Here is a 21,127-nt window from a genome sequence, read left to right as displayed (position 1 = left end):
AAAAAAAAAAAAAAAAAAAAAGCAAGAAACTGTACTTTATATATCTAGATACATAGACTTTTGAATCCTCAAAATGTATCTAGTTGTGAAATTATCCTCAGAGATCATAAGGGAATCTAGACAAAAGATAAGACTAGGGGTTCAGAGGAGCATATCGGGAAGCTGTCTGCAGAACAGACATCCAATCTTACTAGTTAGGGAATGCCAGTTATAGTGGCATTTTCTGTCTTACCAGCTTGGAGAAGAATGAATAAAATTAAGAATGTGGTGCTGGCAGGACACCAGCGTGGAGAAAGGACGCTCACACAGCCAGAGCGCACGCTGCAGATGGTTGGCATGGGCTCTATTTGGCAGTACAGGTTATATCTGTTACCTAAAATACTTGGGACCAGAAGTATATCAGATTTTTTTTTTTTTTGATTTGGGAGTATTTATGTGAACTTTTTCAGTTTTCTTAATCTGAAAACTCCAAAACCTAAGTCTTTGAGAGTTGTGATCACAATATTTAAAAAAGCTTTAGATTTTAGAATTTTAAAGATGTTTGGATAGGAGTAGAAAGTAGCCACATTCTTTGTAAAAATATTCTAAAACTGGACAGCTGATAATATTCTTCTGAAAACCTCCTGAGCTTGACCCACCTTGATTTTTTTAGCACTACCGTCTTCCAAGCTCCTGCCAGGATGGCCCATTAAGTCCTGCTTAAAGCATTTAACTATTGGTCCCAAAGTCTAATATTCTGCCAACAAGCAGCAACATCAGGCCTGTTACAGCAATACCTGAGTCCCTGGTACCAATTTCTGTTTTTTTTTTTTGTTTTTGTTTTTGTTTTATTTTGTTCTTTCTCCTTGAGACAAGGTTTTTCTGTGTAGCCCTTGGCTGTCCTGGAGCTTCTCTTATAGACCACTAGGTTGGCCTTGAATTTACAGAGATCCCCCTGCCTCTGCTTCCTGAGTGCTGGGATTAAAGGTGTGCACTACTACCACCACCTTACACTGACTTCTGTCTTAATTACTATTCTGTTGCTATGAAGAGGCACTATAACCAAGGCACCTTATAGAAGAAGGCATTTACATGGGAGGGGGGGTGTTACAGTTTCGGAGGGTTGATCCATATCCTGGCAGAGAGTGTGGTGACAGAAAGGCAGACATGGTGCTGGAGAAGTAGCTGAGAGCTTTACATCCTGAACCACAGGCAGAAAGAAAGAAAGAGAACACTGGGCTTGGAGGAGGCTCTTGAAATCTCACCTCACCCCCCCTCCCCCATTGTGGCACACCTCCTCTAACACCTCCTAATCCTTCCCAAACAGTTCCACTGACTGGGGAAGCATTTAAACATATGAGCCTATGAGAGAGCCATTCTCATTGAAACCACCATGTTCAATATCTTAGTTAGGGTTTCCATTGCTGTGAACAGACACCATGACCAAGGCAACCCTTATAAAGGGGAACATTTAATTGGGGCTGGCTTATAGGTTTAGAGGTTTATGGTGGGAAGCATGACAGTGCCTAGGCAGACATGGTACTGGGAAGGAGTTGAGAGTTCAACATCTTGATCCAAAGGTAACCAGGAAGAGACTGTGTCCGGGCAGCCAGAAGTAGGGCCTCAAAGCCTCTATCCCTCAGTGACACAGACACATCTCCTCCAACAAACCCACATCTCCTAATAGTGCCACTCCCTGGGCCAAGCATAGTCAAACCACAACACTCATCGCATTTTATTTATTTATTTTTTGGTTTTTCGAGACAGTGTTTCTCTGTGTAGCCCTGGCTATCCTGGAACTCACTCTGTAGACCACACTGGCCTTGAACTCAGAAATCCGCCTGCCTCTGCCTCCCAAGTGCTGGGATTAAAGGCATGCGCCACCACTGCCCGGCTTAATTTTTTTAATTAAAAATATTTTATAAGCGTGAATGTTTTGCCTGCATGTTTGTGTGTACACCATGCATAATTGTGCTCACCGAGTTCAGAAGAGGGGTCAGATCCATTAACACTGGAGTACAGATGCTGGTGAGCCACCATGTGGGTGCTGGGAACCAAACCCAGGTCTTCAAAAGCAGTGTGTTCTCTTAATCACTGAGCCATTCCTTGCACCCCCTTACCTCAGCTTATCAGGCATTGTTTAGCAGATCCAGAAAGGCTGCTGACAAATCTGCAGTTTTGGTGAATTCTGGGCCCTATAACATCAGGTCCATTGGTTCTCCTTGTGTTTTGAGAGGATTTTAATCTGTGAATATTGAGGAGCTATTTGAGGTCATACTAATAATACGTAAAAATTATTCTAATTTTACTTAAAGCTGAAATTCAATCATTTGGAAATAAATATTAGAGGAAAAACCATTTTATAAGTGATAGATTTACCTGATTCTGTTTTTGAGACTATCTGCCACACATTCAAGCATAAATAGCCGTAGCATTCCGGAAGTGTCTTCAGGAAAACGTAGTGCTTCCTGAGCAGAGCCTGAACCAGGCCTCGTGGTCCCAGCACTCAGAATGGGAGTTCTAGGCCAGCTTTCAGCCGAACAGTGAAGCCGTGTCTCACCTGTTGCTCACACAGCCGCCCGGCCAGCCTCCGTATAGTCCAGAAAGCCTCAGCAGGTGACTGAAGTATCTGTATACCTTTATTTTTCAGTTCAGAGATGTCTAAATGACGTGTGCTCAAGAACTGAGACAGATGAAAACCATTATTTTCATAACTTTGATGTTAAGGACATTATGAGACAAAATGCACCTACGTTATTTTTCTGCAGGTGCCAGTAAGGCATACAGGGACTAGACAAATGAGAGCCGCTGCTTTGCTTCCTGCTTCTGGCCAGCAGCACAGCAACACATGGCAGCACAGTGAAGGAGGGGGAGTGACAGCCGAGCAATGGCATAATGATAGTCTTGACTCCTTGCACCCTCAGGATGCACAGCCTGCACTTTAGGAATTACAGCTCCACGCTAATGTGTACTTTGACAGTACTTGGATCAGGTGTTCTTTGTGAGTGTGTATTTACACCATAGCAGCAGATGGCAAGAGCAAGCAAGAATTTTTATACAACTGCCTGGTAGGGGATTTCATACAAAAAACATGTGAAGGACAGAAATGTAAAACACTAAACTAAAGAGGAAAAAAATCTAAATTCATAGAAATATTTAGATTAATTAAAAAGAACCTAAAAATGGCTCAGTGGCTCAGAGAAGAACCTCCAGCGGTTGCAGCAGACCCAGGTCTGGATTCCTCTCACCCATATAGCAGCTCACAACTGTCTGTAATGCCAGTTCTAGATCTCTAGGGGGTCACAAACTCAACACATGGTGTACATATGTAGGCAAAGCCAAACAACAACAACAACCAAAAATCCAGAACACATCATACTGTGGTGGTTTGAATGAGACCACTTCCGTAAGCTCACATATTGAATGGCTAGTCACCAGGGAGTGGGCCTGTTTGGGAAGGATTAGAGGTGTGGCCTTGTTGGAGGAGGTGTATCACTGGGGTGGGCTTTGAACTTACAAAAGCTCAACTCTTCCACAGTTGGCTCTCTCTGGTCTCCTCCTATGGATCAGGTATAAAGTCTCAGCCACTGTTCCAGCACCTTGCCTACCTGCTGCATGTTCTTCTCCATGATAATAATGGACTAGCCCTCTGAAACTGTAAACAAACTTCCAATTAAGTGCTTTCTTTATAAGTTGCCGTGTCATGGTGTCTCTTTACAGCAATAGAGCAGTAATAAGACAGACATAAAAATAAACACATATTCAAAAAGCCAAAAAAAGTGTGAGTGAGAGAAATATAGTGTGCTTGTACATTTGGGCACTCAGTCAGGCTTGGAGTTGAGCAGAAGAAAGCTCCAGGCCCAGGGAGATGGATGCCTGCGGGACCTCTGTTAGCACTAGTTAGGCTCTCGGGCATCGTATGTTTGGACAGTCTCAGTGATTAGAAGCTGAAGAGTACCATGCTGCTTTAGACAGAGATGAAATGAGGTACAACCTCTGATGTATCTCAGCCTTTCTAGTCCTGCTAAACTGGGGAGATGTCTAGTGTTGCTCCTGCCAGGAATCACAGCAATGGTATTCTTGTATTTCTTCAAGTTCTTTGTGCTGGGTGTCTTTACCATCATGGGATGTTAAGTAGCTGCCCATTGAACACCCTCTTCCTCTCCTTCCTCTTTCTCTCCCTCCTCCTTCTCTTCCTCCTCCTTCTCTCCCTCCTCCTCTCCCTCCTCCTTCTCTCCCTTCTCCTCCTCTCCCTCTTTCTCTCTCCTCCCTCTCCTTTTCTCTCTCCCTTTCCTCCTTTCTCCTTAGTCTCTCTGTGTAGCTTTCTTTCTCACATAGTTCTATTAGATTTAAGTCTTAGTAGATTTTAAGTGACTTCTTCAGTGGCTATGAAAACGGTACTTTTGCAGCAAAAAGCCTGTAAGCAGTATTTTGGAACACTGTAAAGGGCCTATTTCTTATAATATCTATACTGACTTTGGCATGAATTGACAGTTCCTATCTGAAAACACTTCTTATGACTAGCACTGCCAGCGGTGACTGTGGTTCTGTTTCTGATGCCCCCGACTTGTGTTAGTTTGTTTCACGTGAGTCCACGGCTTTTTGCTTTACTTACTGTCACTATTTGTTAAGGTAAAGATTTTGTTTGTTAAAGATTACTTATTTCGGGCTAGAGAGATGGCTCAGGGGTTAAGAGCCCTCCCAGAGGTCCTGAGTTCAATTCCCAGAAACCACATAGTGGCTCACAGCCATCTGAAATGGGGTCTGATGCCTCCTTCTGGTGTGTCTGAAGACAGCTATAGTGTGCTCACATACAATAAATAAACTCTTTTAAAAAGGGGGGAGGGTCTTACTCTGTAGCCCATGTTGTCTGTGATTCATGATGTAGCCCAAGCTGATATCCAACTTCCAGTGATTTACCCCCACTTCCTCCACCCCCACCTCAGTCTCCAGAGTACCTGAAGCATGGGTTTTGTTTTTTTAAGATTATTTAGTTTATTTATGTGACTAAACCTCTTTAGACACACCAGAAGAAGGTATCAGATCCCATTACAGATGGTTGTGAGCCACCGTGTGGTTGCTGGGATTTGAACTCAGGACCTCTGGAAGAGCAGTCGGTACTCTTAACCGCTGAACCATCTCTCCAGCCTGTGATGCATGTGACAGTGTATGCTGGTTTCAGTGCCTGTACCAACAGTCCCTTATGCTGCAATGGACTGGGGACATGCATGACCATGAAATGAAATAGCCCGTATCTGATCAGCACTGTTAGAGGCAACATAAAAAAAGCACAGTAGGACACAATATGGTACTTAAGACTTACTGCACCATTCATATGAAAAATGACCTCTATCTTATAGACATGCCCAGGGAACTGCCAGATGTTTTAGTTCTATGACCTCTAGGTAGCTGAGATGTACAAGAAGTTAAAAACATTCACCTAAAATGAAGCCTAAACAAAGATTCTGCACCTGCCTGTGGACATCAGACCACAACTTATGTCACTGGCACTAAATCACTGCCTTTACCACACAAAAAATTTTACTTTAAAGATCTACACTTCAGGGCTAAATAGATGGCTCAGTGGTTAAGAGCCATTTTAAAGGCACCTTAGAATTTGGGAGGGGAAATTTGTGTTACTTTAGGATGGTCAATAACTATTAAAGTAATGAATCTCAGTTTAATAGTATTGTTCATCATCTGTGCTCTGATGATGCAATCTACCTGCTTAAGGGTCTTGTCCCTAAATAGGACAATATTACAATATTGTAACATCTTAGTTGTTTTCTTTTTACACTTATTATCTGAAGTGTGTGAGACACATATACCATTGCACACATGTGAAGGTCACAGGTCTACCCAGAGGAGTGTGAGTTCTGGGGATCTAACTCTGATGTCAGCTCTGTTGGCAAGTGTCCTTACCAGTGCCGGCTTCATATCTTAGTAATATCTTTTAAAGATAGGTTTGTTGCAAGGTTGTATTTGTTTGCCTGACAATATATATGTATACCAGGCGCATGCCCAGTGCCCACAGAGGTTAGAAGAGGGTTGGAGGCCCAGTGCCCACAGAGGTTAGAAGAGGGTTGGAGCCACGTTTGGGTGCACTGTGAGGATGTGTGCCCTTAGGCACTGAGCCTCCTCCCTAGCCCCAGGCTTTATCGCTGATCTCTGTGCTTGCTTTAGATTATTCTGTTGCACTAGGCTTACCCCATTATCAGTTGTGAAGGAAGAAAGGAATGGGTAGTTTAACCAAAAAGCCCCGAGCTCTGAGCAGTCCCCAAATAGAGCTTCTAAGGAGCATGTGAGTATTACTCCACCAGTTGGAGCTTGCTTGGTGCTGTGAATTTAATTCTAAACAGGATGAAAACCTTTTGTGAGCAGTTTCTGGCTTGGTGAGCTAATGCTTCCTGTGCTGTCTTGGGAGGCTGAGTTTAGTCTGCAGGACCCGAAGTAGAGAAGAACAGATTCCTGACGGCTGACCTCTGATCTCCACATCCACATACCATACAGAAATAATTAAGAACAATTTTTTAGACAGGGTTTCTCTCTGTATCTCTGGATATCTTGGAACTCGATCTGTTTTAGACCATGTTGGCTTTGAACCCACCTACCTTTGCCTCACGCGAGTGCTGGGATTAAAGGCATGTGCTACCAGCACCATCCAGCATAACATAAGAATTTAAATTTTTTGTTTAAAATTTATTTTGTGTGTCACGTTTGTATGAGTGTCCACATGTGTGCAGGTATACTCCTACTTGTGGAGGCCAGAGGTTAAGGTTAAAATGTCTCATTACTTTTCAGTGTAATTATATTTTGTGTATGACGTATGTAAGTGTGGGTGTGCACATGGTGTGGGAACCCTGTGAGAGCCAGAGGCCAGTGGTTGGGAGTCCGTCCTTTCCTTCCACTGTGCTGCTGGGGATCAGCCTGGTGTCCAGTGGGACACTTTTCACCTGAGGGCTCACTTTGATGCCTCCACCTTATGTTTAAGACTCTGTGACCCTGGAGGTCACCAGGTGGCCAGGTTAAGCAACCAGGCAGTATGTTCCCACCTGTTTCTGCCAGGACTGGGTAAGAGATTGGGGTTAAAGCCACTGTACCCAGCTAGTTTTTTCATGGGTGCTGGGGGATCTAAACTCAGGTATATCCATTCAGCCATCCCCCCAAACCCTTAAAAAGAAATCTGAGCCCCATTTTAAAGGTAATTTTATTTTCATTTTATTATCATTTCCATTTTTTTAAATTGAGACAACCTCCCCAGTATTGGTATTAAAGATGTGTACCACAACTCCAGATGTTTTTCCTTTTAAAAAAAAGATTAATTTAGCTGGGCAGTGGTGGCACGCGCCCTTAATCCCAGCACTTGGGAGACAGAGGCAGGTGGATTTCTGAGTTCGAGGCCAGCCTGGACTACAGAGTGAGTTCCAGGACAGCCAGGACTACACAGAGAAACCCTGTCTTGAAACCCATCCCCCGCCCCCCAAAAAAAGATTAATTTATTTTTATTTTATGAGTCTGAGTAGTGTTTTTGCCATTGTGTATATTTGAGCCATGTATATGCATGGCAATGGCTGAGGAAATCAGAAATTGACATCAGACCCTCTGGAACAGATGTCACAATTATGAACTGCCATAGAGTGCTAGGAACCCAACCTGAGTCCTAACCTCTAATCTCTCCAGCCCTGATACTCCCCTCCCCCAAATCTGTGCATGTGTGCACATACATATGCTTGTGTGTGAATATGGATGTAGGTGGGCGTCAGAGGTTAAGGTTTGAGTGCCTGTCCCTGCCTTCCATCTGATGTCCATGTTTTCATGGCGCTGTACCACAAACTAGCTGCCTGGGAGCGTCTCAGATTCACCCGTTTTCATATCCCGTCACATCCTAGGAGTGCTGGGCTTATAGACATGGTCTGTGTCCAGCTTTACAGAGAGGCTCTCTGTCTGACCGAGGTCTTTATGTCTTCATGGCAGATGCTTTCCCCAGTGAGAGATCTCCCCAGCTCCCCCAGCCCCATGTCTATTTTACTTGTTATGTATGTCTGTGTATACATATGTGGGTGCTGGTGCCTGCTGAGGCCAGAAAGCTACGCTGGGTGTCCTGGAATAGGAGTTACAAGTGATTGTGAGCCCCTGGCAGGGGTGCTGGGGACTGAGCTCTGCTGCTGTTACCCACTAAGCTGTCACTGCAGCCCTAGTTTTCTTTCTTTCCTCTTGACAGGGTTTCTCTGTTATGTAGCTCTAGCTGTCCTGGAACTCCACGTTGACCACACTGGCCTTGAACTCACAGAGATCCATTGTTTTTGCCTCTAATGTACTGGGATTAGAGTTGTGTGTAAAAATGCCTAGCCTATTTTATTTTACTTGTTTATTTTTGAGACAGGGTTTCCCTGTGTAGCCATGGCTGTCCTGGAACTCACTCTATAGACCAGGCTGACTTTGAACTGAGAGATTCGCTTGCCTCTGCCTCTGGGATTAAAGTGTGCACCACTACGTCTGACCGTGCTTCTTTTAAATGGTATTTTTATTTTTATTTTTTTTAAACAGAGATCTCTCCTCTCTGATATTTTTTAAAGATTTATTTATTTTTAACTTATATGAGTACATTGTAGCTGTCTTCTAGTATACACTAGAAGAGTACATCTGATTCCATTACAGATGGTTGTGAGCCACCATGTGGTTGCTGGGAACTTAGAACCTCTGGAAGAGCAGTCAGTGCTCTTAACTGCTGAGCCATTCTCTCCAGTCCTAATGGTATTTTTAAACTTAAGTTTTGGGTGCTGAATCTGCTATTTAATGCTTAAATTAGTAGTTTTAAAGACAAACTCAGGCTTTTTTCTCCCACAAAGAACTACAAACTGAAAATACTAAAATTTGACTTTGTAAGCCTAAATGAAGTTATGATTTTAAAGAAAACATGTGAGTCTTAAAGTATTAGCAGCATACTTCTTTGTGTGTGTGAATGATGTATATGAATGTATTAGCACCATACTTCCTTGTGTGTGTGATGTATGTGAATGTATTAGCACCATACTTCCTTGTGTCTGTGATGTATGAGAATGTATTAGCAGCATACTTCCTTGTGTGTGTATGTGTGTGTGTGTGTGTGTGATGTATATGAATGCCCAGCTGCTTCTGTAGAGGTTAGAGGACAACTTTGTGATGCTGGGTCTCTCCTCCTCTCCATGAATTCTGAGGGTAGAACTCAACTCAGGTGCCCAGGCTTGCATGATGCGGGTCTTTGCCTACTGGTCCATTTTGACACTGCCCCCACACTTTATTTTCAAAATAATGTAAATAACAACTTTTTAACCAGTGAAAGAGTAATGTGTTTAGTTCTAGATGGAAGACCAAAATGTTCGCTCAGTGCACATCAGTCTAACTGTTTCTGGATTTATGGACTTGTCTAACAGTTTTAAAATAAAATATGTAATTAAATGTAATTAGAAACCTTATGATGGAGTCATAGGTAGTAATTTAGTGTTATAGTCTGTTCAAGATTAGTTGTATGTCTTTAATATTAAACATTGAATTCATTTTAAACTCTTTACCACTTTACAAGCTCTTTTTAATTATTCATTCATTATTGCATATGGGGTACATGTGTCACAGTGTGCACATGTGAGGTCAGAAGACAGCTTCATGGAACCGGCCCCCTCCCTCCACCATTTGTGTTCTGGAGTTTGAACTCAGGTTGTGAAGTTTATGTGGCAAATTTCTTTCTTTCTTTTTTTCTTTCTTCTTTCTTTTTTCTTTTTCTTTTTCTTTTTTTCTTTTTTTTTGGTTTTTTTGAGGCAGGGTTTCTCTGTATAGCCCTGGCTGTCCTGGAACTCACTCTGTAGACCAGACTGGCCTTGAACTCAGAAATCCACTTGCCTCTGCCTCCCTAATGCTAGGTGTGTGCCACTACTGCCCGGCACAGGTTGAGTTTTCACAAATGATTTAAACACAAAGTTCTTGTTGCCTGGTTTTATAGTGAATTTTAATTTGGTTTACCTACTTGTCTTAGCTACTTTTCTATTGCTGTGATAAAACATTATGACCAATGCAACCTATTAAAGAAAGTGTTTAATTTGAGGCTCACAGTTTCAGAGCCTTAGAGTCCACAGTGATGGAGCAAGGGGATGGTGGCAGGAAGAGCTGAGAGCTCACACCTTGATCCACCAGCAGGAGGCAGACTTGAGTCTCTTGAAATCTCAAAGGCCAGTGACACACCTTCCATCAAGGCCACACCTCCTAATTCTTCCCAAATTGTTCCACCAACTGGGAACAAATATTCAAATACATAATCCTATGGGGCCATTCTTACTCAAACTATCACACATACACATTCTCACTCTGGATTCATCAAAAGACTATTATGGGACTTTTGGTAAAATAACATCAAAATACCTAAACTTAATACCTGAACTCTTCAGTTAATTTTAAAATCCTACAACTTCTTAAAATTTGGAGTGTTTTCAGCAAAGTCATCAATACATAGCCACCTGGTAAGGAGTGGCTTGAAGGGTTGAATTTCTTTAAAATAATTTATTTTTATTTTATGTATATTGGTGCTAAGTATGTTACTTGCACTTCTCTCTGTGTGAGAGTACTGGATCCCGTGGAACTGGAATCACAGATAGTTGTGAGCTGCCATGTGGGTGCTGGGAATCAAACCAGGGTTCTTTGGAAGAACACCAGTGCTCTTAACCACTGAGCTATCTCTCCTGCTTCAAAGAGATTGAATTTTAAAGTGACTGATATTTTGCAGTATGACCCTCATACTTATTTGTAGTTTCATGCTTCCTCTTGCCCCATCCCTATGGTTTTATATTTATTTTTGAGATATGGCCTCAGTATGTAGCCCTAGCTGTCCTAGAACTCAGTATGTAGACCAGGTTGGCCTTGTCCTCACAGATATCTGCTTGCCTGGGATTAAAGCTGTGCACTGCTATGCCTGGCTCATTTTCTTTTAGGTTATTTGTTGAGTCTAGCCACTGACAATTATGTCCAGATACTAGGGAGAGAGAAAAATATGAACTTAAAACTTTGAAAGAGAAACATTTTACTAAGTAATTTTATCCAGTTAGGAAGGTAGATTTATATGACAGATCACACCACCAACATATCTGTAAGCATTGTCATAACTGGTGGTAACTTTAAATAGTTCCACTGGGCTTTTCAAACTGATTAGATAATTTGCAGTTTATGGAGGAGAAGGGAGCTTCCCAGGTTCCACAGACTCTGATTAGAATCATTAGAATTTGAAGATGTGTTGATTGCCTGCTGTAAGTAAATCAAATTGTCCCCCCTTGTTTTGTTCAGTTTCGTAACAACATCTGAATTCATATGCTCTTGGAATATATACTGAGACATTTTTTCCTTGTAAAATTCAGCGATAATTTAAAAGTAAGTTTCTTTATATTTAAAAACGACTCAAGGTTCTGTACATAAAGACATAGGTTGAATGACAACTTAAATGTTAGTTGCTACAGAGGAGATTTAGAATCGAAAACTTGTCTCACAGATTTTATTTTTAATTATTTTTAATTTTTATTTTATTTGGATGTGTGTTTCACATGCATTTATGTCTATGCATCATGTGTATGTATTACTTACAGAGGTTAGCAGAGGGGGTCACATCTCCAGGAGCTGGAGTTACAGATGGTTGTGAATTGTCATGAGGTTCTGGGAATCGAAACCTCTACAAGTAGCAGGTTCTCTCACCCACTGAGCCATCTCTCCAGCTTTCTCTGAGAAGATGTGTTTGACTTTTACTTAGTAATAGACTCAATTTTAAGCAGGTGGATACAGTGCAAGGCTTCTTGGGAAAATGATTTTAAACTTCCCCTGAGGCATGGTTTCAGCTCCAGAAGAGTATTTGTGAAAACGTAAATGTCCCTTGGCCCACGGCTAGTTAGGGGCACACCGATGTCCTGCTGTGCTGCCCCACACCCCAGAGACAGCCTGCTCAGATAGCTTTCATTTTGGCCTCATTTCCTGCAAGCCAATCTTGAGGCTGTCATTTTACCAAGTGGCCATTTAACACATTCTTAAAATCGTATCCCTTTCCAAAACCATTTTTACCATTTTTATAAGGTGTTAAGGTCTAAAGCCCAGACTATTAAAGTTTAATGTCCTGTACAGATTGTTAATTACAGATTTAGTTTATGATCCTTTCTCTAATTGCAAAGCTTTAAAAAGAAAGGGCAAAGGGCACTTAGCAATGAGGAATCGGCCATTTTAAATGCTTAAGCCTGAGGGCGGGTAAGTGTGCCTGGATGCTCCTGAGGATAAGGCTCTGCAAAGGACCGCTAGGCACGGGTGCCTTGGATTTTGGTGCTAGTAGTACTCTCCCCATTCCAGGCATTTGGGCCAATTATATCAGTATTGTAAAGGACACTACACATTTCTTTTGAGAACTATGCCCTTATGGGTGTGCTGGTTAATTTTTTTGTTTGATTTCAACTTGACACTCTAGCTAGGGTCATCTGAGATCCTCAACTGAGAAAATGCCTCCATCAGATTGGCCTGTGGGTCATTTTCTTGATTAATGATTGTGGGAGGTGCTAGCCCTCTGCAGTGGCAGTGTACCATTCTGCAGGTGGTCCTGAGTTGTATAAACAGGATTGGGGTTAGGGTTAGAGCAAGCGATGAGAAACCAGCAAGCCGCATTCCTTTAATGCCTCTGCTCAGTTTCTGCCTCTAGGTTCCTGTTCTTCCTGAGTTTGTGCCTTGGCTTCCTGTCTTGGATTGTGATTTGAATGAGTAAGACTTCTTCCCAAATTGTTTTTCTGTCAGTGTTTTATCATGGCATTAGAAAGCAAACTAAGATAATGAGCTTGAAGGTATGAGCTTCACTTGTAATCACATTGATCATCCATGCTGCAAGGTTAGGTTGATGTCCTAAGAAGCAGTCTTCACATTATTATTAGTTTGTGTGTGTGTGTGTGTGTGTGTGTGTGTGTGTGTGTGTGTGTGTGTGTTTCTGCTGGGCTGTGTACTCCAGGCTAGCTGGCCTCCAAACCTATGGGTGATTTTTCTGTGTCTGCCTCCCATGTTCATGTAGAAGTGGGATGTATGCACTGCCTCAGGATTCTGGGTGGTTCTGGGCTCTCACAGTTATCAGGCTTGTGAGACAGCACCATTCTCAAGGCTCATAGTTTTGTTTTTTTTTTTTAAATTGGATATTTTCTTTATTTACATTTCAAATGTTATTCTCTCCCCCCTTCCCCTCTCCCTCCCGGAAACTCCCTATCCTATCCTCCCTCCCCCTACTTCTATGAGGGTGTTCCTCCACCCAAGGCTCATAGTTTTAATATCATTTAATATCGTGCATGCATTCGTGTGTGTGTGTGTGTGTGTGTGTGTGTGTGTGTGTGTGTGTAGAGCAGTGAGCATGCTGGGCAAGTATTCAACTACTGAGTTTTATCTCCAGTTCTCTCTATTTTTTATTTTGAGAAAAGTTCTCTTTAAGTAGTTAAGTGTGGTAAATTTGTAATTCTCTTGCCTCAGCCTTCCGAGGGGATGGCATTATAGGCTCCTTAGGCCTCCATTGTAAGATGATGATGATGATGATGATGATGATGATGATGATGATGATGATGATGATGATGATGTTACTTTTAAAATTTTAGATAAGATTTTACTATCTATGCCAGGCTGGCCTGGAACTGGATTCTTCGCCTGGCTCAGCCTCTTGACTGCACATAGCACACCACATCTAGCTACTATGTTACCTTTTAAGTTGAATAGTATATTCCAGCCATGATGCATGCCTTTATTCCCAGCACCAGAAGCTGAGACAGAGGGAGTGCCGATTCAAGGCCAGACTGGGCTACCCAGTGAGAACTTACCTTAAAATAACAGTGAGTTCATTAGAACAATAGGTAACTGGTTTTGGGTACAACATAGGACCTCAAGTAGTAGGAAGATAATAATATCTGGTGCTTGTATGCATAATAAATGAGTAAATAAATCTTTTTATTTTATGTATATGAGTACACTATTGTTCTCCTCAGACACACCAGAAGAGGGCATCGGATTCCATTACAGATGGTTGTGAGTCACCATGTGGTTCTGGGAATTGAACTCAAGACTTCTGGAAGAGCAGTCAGTGCTTTTAACCACCGAGCCATCGCTCCAGCCCAGATAAATAAATATTAAAAAAAAAGTCCTTGAGTAAATGGTAATTTATTATAGGGATTTTCATTACAGTATTGATGAAATTTTGAAGTTTATTTTGAGATGTTTTCTTAGAACTCAGGCTGTTTTTGAGTGTCCTCTGTGGTCTAAGTTAGCCTTGGCCTGTGGTCTTCCTGCCTCAGTATCTTTGAGTGCTGGGGTTAAGATTTATTCCCTGTAGACATTGTACTACAAGGCCTGGATGCTCTGCTAGAGAGTGCTGGGTTCGAGCAGGGTTTCTCTGTGTAGCCCTGGCTGTCGTGCTACTCGCTCCATAGACCAGGCTGGCCTCGAACTCACAGAGATCTGCCCGCCTCTGCCTCCTGAGTGCTGGGACTAAAGGATGTAACACCATGCTGGCTTCCTTGTTTTTGTGTGTAAGCATTCATAATTATTTGGCTGATTATACAAAAGACTAAGCCTAGGTGTGTAAACCATACGTTACTTTCAAGAAACACGTTTTAAACTCTGGTAAGTCAGATTATTGTGAATTTTTAAAAGGCCTTACAGCTGGGTTTTATAGGAATTTTTTTTCATTAAATTTTTTTTGTGTGTGTGTGTTTTTATTTTATGTGCATTGGTGTTTTGCCTGTATATATGTTTGTGTGAGGGTGTCAGATCCCCTGGAACAGGAGTTGCAGGCAGGTGTGAGCTGCCATGTGGGTGTTGGAAATTCAACCTGGGTCCTCTGGAAAGGCAGCAAGTGTTCTTAGCCACTGAGCCATCACTCTAGTCCTATATTGAAGCATTTAAAGTTAATGAGGGACTGGAGAGATGGCTCAGCCATCAAGAGCACTGACTGCCCTTGCAGTTCCTAGAACTACATTATGGCTCACAACTGTCCATAACTCCAGGTCCAGAAGGTCTCATGTCCTCTTCTCATCCCTGAAGGACACCATGCAACACATGTTGTATACATACATAAATAAAGACAAAGTACTCAACCACATAAGGAATAAAAACAAATATTTAAAGTTAATAAGAAGGTAGTAAAATTCGATAAAGACCAAGTTCAACTTTCCCACTTTAAAATAACCAAAACCAAAAAGCAAAAAATCCACACCAGGGCTGGCGAGAAGGATTATCAGGTTTCGAGCACTTGCTGCTCTTGCAGAAGTTTGGGCTTCGGTTGCTGACACCCACACTGTGGCTCACAGCCACTGGTAATCCCAGCTCCAGTGGTCCATAGCCCTCTTCTGACCCCAGAGGGCACCAGGTACATGAATGTGTTTGCAGGCATACATGCAGCAAAACATTCACACACATATAAAATACTAACTTAAAAAACAAAACAAAGGGGGCTGGAGCAATGGCTCAGTAGTTAAGGGCACTGACTGTTCTTCTAGAGGTCCTGAGTTCAGTTCCCAGCACCACTGCCTGGCACTTGGTTTCATTTTTGAAACAGGTCTCGCTGTGGCTGGGCTGGTCAGGAGCTGGCTGGCTTTGAGCTTTGGTTGGCCTAGACTTTGCAATCCTTCATTCTTAGCCTCCCAACTGCTGTAATAGTAGCTATCTATCATGCCAGCTATAATCACTTACTGGATGAATCTCTAAAATTATTTTTGTATGTTCACAGTGTGGGGTAGTGTCATTGTACACTGAGACCAGCAGAGAATGACAGGTGTGCTGGTCAGTTACACTCTGCATTATTCCTTTGAAACAGGCCTGTCACCGAGCCTATACCCTGGCTGGTGGCCCCAAGCCCTGATTCAGCTCCCTACTCTGGGATTATGAGGGACTACAACTACATTTTGCTTTTTACGTGGATGCTGGAATTTGAACTTGGGTCTTTAGCAAGTGTACCTACTTGTAACCATAGGCTTTTCCACCTGCATCCCAGTTACTGAAATAACTACTCTAAGACTTAGTTATATGTGAATAAATATATAGGCCATAAGCTTGGGCTTGTTCCCTGACAAGCTTGTATCTTAATTGACCCGTTTTTTTTTTGTTTGTTTGTTTGTTTGTTTGTTTGTTTTCTGTTCTGTGAGGGCCATGTGGCTGGTTACCTCGTCTCAGTTTCACGTATCTGTCTCTTTAGAGTTTTTGGTAAATCCCTTCCCTCCACTGAGTCATTTCTAAGGTTTAAAATCATGGGCTTATGTTATAATGCTAGTTAGAACTGTTGGACCCTTGACTGGGTTTTCTGTGGTTCATTCTAGTGTTCTGTTGCAGGCTGGGAAAGTAGTGTATTTCCCTCTTAACAATTAGAAGAGTTTATTATAAATTGCAAGTAAGTTGAAAATTACCCATGATTATAGTGGCCAGGACTTTCTGTGGTTACTGTTTTAAAGCTCCCTCCCATCTCTAGTAATGTTTATGTGTCATGTGCTTGACTTCCTGAAATTTTTATTGTTAAGTGTGTACTTTGTTGTGTTTTGTTTTGAGACAGTTTTTCTACATAGCCCTGGTGGTCCTGGAACTCACTACACAGCCCAGGCTACCTTCCAAGTTGAATTTCTTCTGCCTCAGCCTCCTGAATGCTGGGATTACAGGCATTGGATTGTGTGTGCCACCTTGCCTGGCTTATCTGATGTGATTTGTTCAGTGAATCTCTTTTATCTCAACTTCTAGGCCCTCCCTAAAATTTCAAGCTAAGCCTTTGAGTATATCTCAACTTTCCCTAAGGAAATGATATAAGGAACTGAGGCCTTGTGTTGGCAACCACTCCTTTGTGAGAGGGTTGAGTAAGGTACTACCTTAGTCAGCCATGGTGCCAGGTGACACAGGCAGGAGCATGGTGCCAATCATTTCCTTAGGTGTTTATCTATGTGGAGAATTAGCTTTTTTAAAAGTTGAGGGTTGCCTCTTAAAAGATGATCTGGGGTGGCTGTTGAGATAGCTCAGCCGGTAAGAGCACCGATTGCTCTTCCAGAGGTCCTGAGTTCAAATCCCAGCAACCACATGGTGGCTCACAACCACCCGTAATGAGATCTGATGCCCTCTCCTGGTGTGTTTGAAGACAGCTACAGTGTACTTATAATAAATAGATAATAAATATAACTTTTAAAAAAAAAGATGATCTGGATAACTTAGTACACAGATGTAAATTAACAAGCTAATCTTTCAATGGGTGCTCAAGAAATGCACAACAAAGTATGTACTACTTAGCACCATTTTGTGTGTGTATGCATGTATGTGTGTGACTGACGATGTACACACTTGCATGCAGAGGAGAGAGATGCACTTTACTTTGCTGTCCTGCTGTATCTGCTGTATTTGCATATGATTGGGTAGGCTAACTCGCCAGTGATCTGTCTGCATCCACTCCTCAATGACAGTTACAGACAGCCACAATTAGCTTTTATATGGGTGTTGGAGATTCGAATTTGGGTCCTCAGTGTCTAGCATAGCTCAGGAACATATAGACACATAGAAAAGCTCTGCTTGGGTGGATCAGTTTCTCTGATGCAGAAGCTGCAGCACCTTGAAAGCTCAGTGTCTGTTTATTATATACAAATGAACAGGGAGATGGGACTATTGTATACAACTGAACAAGGAGGCAGGTTTAGCTAATCTTGGTAGGAGCAGTCTTTAGGCTGTAAATATTAGGGAGAAAAGACTATGGTGGACATTTTCTGCATATGCTGTCAACATTCACACAGAGACCAGAGGAAAGCTTTGCCATTCTTCTGGGCTTTATGAGTGTGGGGGAGTGAGTTTTACCATTTTCCCACGGGTCATGGGTCCTTAACATGGCTGTGTTCCCATGTCAACAGTACATTCATCCAGGCTTTCTCTTCCCTTATACTCAGGCTTCTGCATTTTATCCACTGAGCCATCTCCAGCCCAACAGCATCATTTAGGATAGCAATGCGTTCTCTTGTGGTTTTGCTTCTGTGTAACTCCCCCTGCTGTCCTGGAACTCACTCTGTAGACCAGGCTGGCCTCAGATCACTGAGATCTGCCTGCCTCTGCCTCCTGTGTGCTGAGAGTAAAGTGCACACCATCATGGTCTGCAGTTCTTCCCCTTAGAACCCTTTTATGAGTTCCAAAATGTCTATACATCCTGATTTTTCACAGCAATTTTTTATTATAATAACTAATTTCTAAATGAATATCCTTTGTATTGGATTTTTCTAATTAAAAATGAAATTTTATTTTATATATACAATTAAAAGGAATACTTACAGTGGGAGCACAAATTTAGGTCAAAATAAATATAAAGGCTATGTGTTTTGTGCCTTCAAAGACATCACTTAATGAATCTTTAAAGAGAGGAAGAAATAGCAGTTTATGGAAAAGTGATGATTTGATAGCTGTAAGTCACAGCAGTACAGTCATGCCTGTCTTGTGGACAGTGAACTGTTAGGCTATGACTTCCCATACAGTCATGAAATAACCATGTTCAGATGGAATAACCATGGGCATGTACCAGGTTGGTTCAAAGAAAACAAACTAAAAATTGATGGGAGCATTCATGTTTTATTTACTTATTTATTTATTTACTTTTAAACATTTATTTATTTAGGTGTGTGTATACACTGTAGCTGTACAGATGGTTGTGAATTTTCATGTGGTTGCTGGGAATTGAATTTTTAGAGCCTCTGCTCACTCCAGTCGGCCCCACTCCCTCAGTCCCTGCTTACTCTGGCCCAAAGATTTATTTATTATTATATAAGAACACTGTAGCCGACTTCAGGCGCAGGAGAAGAGGGCGTCAGATCTCATTACGGGTGGTTATGAGCCACCATGTGGTTGCTGGGATTTGAACTCATGACCTTCGGAAGAGCAGTCAGTGCTCTTACCCACTGAGCCATCTCACCAGCCTACATTCATGTTTTAAATTAAACATGTTTCCTCTACTTAACAATATCCATAGACTCTCATAATAAATTGCTTCAGTCTCCAGGTCTTAGAAGGCAAGTTCTACTGTTAACTGTTACAGCAGTTTAAAGAGCCAATTCTTACCTGCATAGGGAGAGAGATGTAATTCGGATGTAATAGTATTGGTTGTAACCAGAAGAACAGGTCCTTTTTGGGTGTGAGATGTCTTTGGCACAGCTCAGTGACAGCATGAAGCCTGCCTGCACAGAGAGCTACAGGGTGTGGATTGAAGAGGCCACATTGAGTGTGCACACTCTTTGTGCATGGTTTGGCACAATTGAAAATCCCCTGTCTGCTGTAGGCAGGCTGGCCCCTTGGGAGCAGAGGACAGCTGTGCTTTTCTCTCCACCACTGGGAGGGGCTGCCCACATTTAAGGTGGGTCTTTCCATTTCAGTTAACCTAAAAAGCAAGAAACCCTCAAAATGTGACCCTGTGTATGATTTTTTTTTTTGACTCAGGTGATTTTAGGTCTTGACACGTTGACAGTCACTGCATTGTGACATTATTTCTGCACATGGAGTCAGGTGTGAGAATGTCCTCCTGTGGCATCATGTCACTGTTCATAGAAATTCTGATTTTGAACCATGTGGGTTTTTGGACTCAAGACACTTGACATGTCTAACTTGCCCACATACTTTACTGGGATGTTGTCACTGGGCTTAAGCAAATGGATTGACTCCTGAATGCTCAGAGGTGGTCCCTGACCCTGCTACACATGTGCTGTATGTATTTAAAATGAAACTACCTTTGCCTTTGTTTCCTAACTTATGAAATATTGAGTGTGAGAGTTAAATGAGAGAATTCACTTTTCTCTGTGTTTCTGTTTCTATACCTGATATCAGCCTTATCCCTAGATGTAAATATCAAAGACTTTATGCAAATCTAAAATTTGAATTAGAAATTATCATTATAACTACAAGATATTTCTGTATATTCCCACCCCCCTTTCTCTTTCAGCTGGGATAAATCCAGTAAGATTAACCACTTTAGTGATCAGATGGTAGACTCTGCACTCTTAGGAGATCAGTGTCTCATGTAGACTGCAAAAATACAATTGTAGTTCTTGAAATTCTGTAACTGAAAGCAAGGGGTATAGGGTGCTTGATTAGCAATCCCAGTACTTACCGCCTCCGCCCCAACCAAAAACAGAAAACAAAACTGCTCTCAAAATGGAATTTTATCCAAAAGTTACAGGAACCAACAGGAAGTGGCAGTTTCACTGGCCAAATGTGGGACAAATTGAGTATCAGAAAGCATTAATGAAATTAAATAATATACAAAATGCTTGCATCTGACTTTGTAATAGTGCTGGAAGCATTTGGTCTCTTTAGAATCCAGCAAGGCACAACTCATTGGTGTCCCTGGCCTCCTGAAGATGGAGGTGGAGGCGTGTTTGTTTGAGTTGATTTCAAGAAGCCAGGGTTGAATGAGCCGAGCTGAGAGAGGAAAGTGAGTTAGGCAGGCAGTTCCTGCATTTATTGTAAGGAAATGGGGAGTACTGTAAGGTAATGAAATGGGAGTCTAGGGAGATTCTACACATGCCTCCCAGTGTTTCCTGTCTGTCTGAGAGACTGGGTAGGCAGTATCTCAACTACAGGTATCCTTCATGTGTCCCCTCCATTCCTTGTCCATTAAAACTGCAGAATAATCTCTTTTTAAAAAAAGAATGCTGAGGGCTGGAGAGGTGGCTCAGTGGTTAAGAGCACTGACTGCTCTTCTGGAGGTCCTGAGTTCAAATCCCAGCAACCACATGGTGGCTCACAACCATCCATAATGAGATCTGACACCCTCTTCTGGAGTGTCTGAAGACAACTACAGTGTACTCACATATAATAAATAAATAAATGAATAAATTAAAAAAAAAGAATGCTGAGCTCGGTGATAAAAGCATATGCCTTTAATTGAGGCACTCAGGAGGCAGAAGAAGGAGGATCTCAGCGAGCTTGAGGCTAGCCTGGTCTACATAGAAAATTCTAGGAGGACTACTTAGAGAGACCCTGTTCAAAAAACTAAAAAGAAAAAGAGTGTGTGTGGGTGGGTGGGTGGGTGTGGGTGGGTGGGTGAGGGTGGTTTTCATGTCAACCTGGGCTGCTGAGCAAGACTCTGTTTCAGAGGTACTATTGTATGCAGATTTCAACAAACAAACAAAGAAAC

At 42.1% G+C, this 21,127-nt stretch overlaps 1 protein-coding gene across 5 annotated transcripts in view; it reads left to right on the top strand.

Annotated features, from left to right (window-relative positions):
- Positions 1-21,127, top strand: part of Igf2bp3 (insulin like growth factor 2 mRNA binding protein 3) — a 135,481-nt gene that overhangs the window by 19,404 nt on the left and 94,950 nt on the right. The window lies entirely within an intron of this gene.

This window comes from Mastomys coucha, unplaced genomic scaffold (genome assembly GCF_008632895.1).
Source record: "Mastomys coucha isolate ucsf_1 unplaced genomic scaffold, UCSF_Mcou_1 pScaffold20, whole genome shotgun sequence".
Classification (NCBI taxonomy): Eukaryota; Metazoa; Chordata; class Mammalia; order Rodentia; family Muridae; genus Mastomys; species Mastomys coucha.
Note: the sequence above shows the minus strand (reverse complement) of the source record. Positions and strands in the feature narration are given on the sequence as shown.